General features: G+C 32.8%; 1 protein-coding gene across 5 annotated transcripts in view; it reads right to left on the bottom strand.

Annotated features, from left to right (window-relative positions):
* The window catches only part of LOC107555879 (oxysterol-binding protein-related protein 8-like), a 59,860-nt gene that overhangs the window by 30,661 nt on the left and 25,385 nt on the right, over window positions 1-3,814 (bottom strand). The gene's annotated exons all lie outside the window — the stretch shown is intronic.

Raw genomic sequence — 3,814 nt, 5'->3', positions numbered from 1 at the left:
TTTTTTTATATATATATATATATATATATATATATATATATATATATATATATATCTATATAAATAATTCAGAGAATATATATGATATAAAATAAAAATACTAATAAAAGTAATTTATTATCTCATAATTTTTATATTATTTAAGCATTACAAAAAAACTAATATATTCTCTCTCTATATATATATATATTTTTTTTTATATTACTATATATTATATATTGACTTTTTTTACCTTGGCTGATGACAGCCTTTCTGTTCTTCCCATCCAGGTCAGCTCTTTCAATGACGTGGTGTTTGGCGTCCACCCAGTACATACGGTGACTGGCGTAGTCAATGGTAAGTCCATTTGGCCAGAAGAGGTGCGTATCCGCAATTATTTTGCGATTAGAGCCGTCCATGTTGGCATATTCAATGCAAGGCATATTTCCCCAGTCGGTCCAGTAAATCTTCCTAAAGACAGAGCATAAACAATTAGAAATCTTGTTTTATAATATTAAGCAACCATAACAATTAATGTTCTATTTGATAACAACATAACATTGGATACACATCTTTGACAGGAATTATTGTCCTCAGGATTTTACCAGTCTTCATTTAAGTTAATAAAATAAGTGCTTTTGAAGAACAACGCCATGCATTTGATCCATCAGTAAATTGGATAGGGCTTATTTCCCAGGCTTATTATTTCTCACATACAGCAAGATCTGCATGCATCTGTGTGTAAGAATCAGCGGACACACAGCCGGTCGAAAACAAGGGCTAAATCTTGTTGTAGAGGGAATTCAAGCCAGATTTCATAAACCCCTTTGTTCTCTATGACAAAGAGCCATGATGAGCGTCGGCTGCAACTCAAGCCTTGTGACAATCCCTGGATGAAATTTTTGCCCAGCCTTTGTGATTAGAAGCAAATTGAGTTATGATGTTTTGCCAGTAGTCACCAGAATGGTTTCATGCTCTGCTTACCATTGCTTATTACAGAACAACAACAACAACAACAACGACTGGTCACAAGAGGGGATTTTCCCAATGCAAAAGAACAAAGAGGTTCCAGTCACAATTTTCATTTCTTAAAATATTGTACAGAATTTTGTATGCACATAAAATAAAAGGGTTCAAAAATGAGGAAAGAGTCTGATGTCGGTTTTGAAAAAGAGGTACACTTTAGAGTACTTTTAAAAAGTACTTATGGAAATCATATACTTTACAAAATATACTGAATGTAATGCTTTTGGCCGCTTACAATAACTGCATGCTAACTGCAATTAAATTAAAATGTATTATGGTTTTATATTAAATGCAGTTAGCGGAATTTAAGAGTGATTTCTGGACCCACTTAAGTAGGACTTAAGTGCATCAAGATATGTGATTTCATAATTACTTCTATTTTTCTTTGAAATATGGTTAAAAGTACTGCTGAATGTACTGACAAGCATTTATGATAAAATGTCATGTGTTTAAATATATGTTTAGAACTAGACATTAGTAATTACGAGTTGCACTTTAGTACATTTAAAAAATATTTTTATGTAATACTAAATGACACTACAGCTGAAATGATAATCAAGTGCTTTACATGTACTTTAGGATGCCATTTAAAATCAAAATAAGTCAAACTTTTCATGTGACGTTATTACAAAGGTCACTTTTTAAAAGTGTACTTGTGTGTGTTAAGAAAGTGTCTTTCAGTCACTTAAGTGGTCTTTTATTCATATGAAATTATCTTCAAGCACAGTTTATAAAAATATACAGTAACACTTTATTTTAAGGTGTTCTTGTTACACGTTACATGTACTTACTATTATAATATCAATAAATTATGCATAATTACATGCAAGTAACACTAAGCCAAATCCTAAGCATATAGTAAATACATGTAGTTAATTAATAACAGTGCTTAAAGACATCTTAAAATAAAATGTAACCACATATACTTTTAATATTTAAAGTGCACTACAAATGCACATTCAATACAATAAATCACACTATTTTTCTCAAGGGGTACTACGAAAATACTGTAACTCATAGAATGCAAGACTTCCTACCCAGTCCAAAATCAGTATGGAGTATTTATTGTGCAATTATTGTGCTGAATACCCATCTGAAAAACAGCATTATTTGCAAATTACAGTATAATTTAAGTAAAACAACTGCCAGAATATTTACCCTTCCATGGGGTGCAGAGCGATGGCACGGGGTTTCTCCATCCTCTGCCATAAAAGCACTTTACGCTGTGTGCCGTCCAGATTGGCCACTTCAATACGAGACGTCCCCGAGTCAGTCCAGTAGAGCTTATTATGAATCCAGTCTATGGCCAGACCACCTAAGAATAATAATATGGGGAAAAAACTATTATTGCTGCTTTAAAACAAACTATTATTGCTACTACATGTTATGTATTATTTATTCCTTGTTTCCTTGCCAAAGCATGAAATTAACATTTGACATACTTTATCTATCATTTAGTGAAAAGTCACTCCGTAAAATATATGTGTTAGACATATACATACACACACACATATACGTATATATATATATAATTTTTTTAATTAATTTTCTTTTTACACAGTGCATTAGGGCTGTCAAATGGGATGACAAAAACATGATTTTCATTATTTAATTTGACATTTTTGTTGTTGTTGAGTTTTTGTGTTGGGAAATTGCATTCCATTTTCTTTATCTAAGCTACAAAAGCATTAAAAATAAACCAAGAACTGTTCCTGGATGACTTTATTACGGTTTTATACGTCTGTAAATCAAAAACCTAAACTGTCAAACTCAATGATTAAAGGCATAGCTCACTCAATTCTGTCATCATTTGCTCACGCTCAGGTTATTCGAATCCAGTATAAATTTCTTTCTTCTGCTTAAAACAAATGACGACAGTATTTTTTTTTCTCCATACTATGGAAGTCAATGTCTACCAACAGCTATGGAAGTCAATGGGAACTAGCAACTGTTTGACCAAAACATTCTTCAAAATAATTCAGCAGAAGAAAGAAATTCATATAGGTTTTGAACAACCTGAGGGTGAGCAAATGCTGACAGAATGTTCATTTTTGAGTGAACTATGCCTTTAACTAAGCAGCATAAACAACAAAACTGTTATTCAAACTTTGAACAAATTCTACTTAAAGCGAGCAACATAATGATCCTGGAACGCTTCCATTATCCATCACTGAAATTGTCACTAACTACTTTAGACTGTTTCACGCAGCTGCAGTTTAGTACGAGTCTGCACTCCTGTTATAATCAATGCAGCTGTCTACACGCTCTTATTTACACAGTGTCTATGCCTTGTTGACTATAAGTGTCTTTCCATTTTTGTTGCATCTTGCTTTTTTTATTCAGCTAATTGGGGAAAACAAGCACGAGTCATAAATCAGTGAATATGAGGAACATACAGTGAAAACAACTGCGTACCTGGGCTCTCAAGTCCCGTGGACACGACCTCCTCCACATTACTACCGTTCAGACTGGCTCTCATGATACGGTCCAGTGTCACATCTGACCAGAACACCAGCTCGTTGCTATGATGAAAGTCCAATGCAATGGCATTTTCCAGATTATTCAGTAATAATGTGTATTCTGAGCGGTGCGGCAGAACCTGACGGATATCAATCCGATTCGCAAACAACAAAACTGGTTCTGGACCTGCGAACAGAAAACAGTTTGTATTAAATTAGTCATCCTGGTTCCAAAATCACCTATCATTCTATCATTCATCTCAAAAAATTAAAAAATTATTTCAGTTTTATTACTTTGAATATATATATATATATATATATATATATATATATATATATATATATATAAT

The sequence above is a fragment of the Sinocyclocheilus grahami genome, unplaced genomic scaffold, assembly GCF_001515645.1.
Source record: "Sinocyclocheilus grahami isolate Dianchi unplaced genomic scaffold, SAMN03320097.WGS_v1.1 scaffold548.1, whole genome shotgun sequence".
NCBI lineage: Eukaryota > Metazoa > Chordata > Actinopteri > Cypriniformes > Cyprinidae > Sinocyclocheilus > Sinocyclocheilus grahami.
The sequence above is the reverse complement of the archived record's forward strand: the minus strand, read 5'-3'. Positions and strand labels throughout refer to the sequence as shown.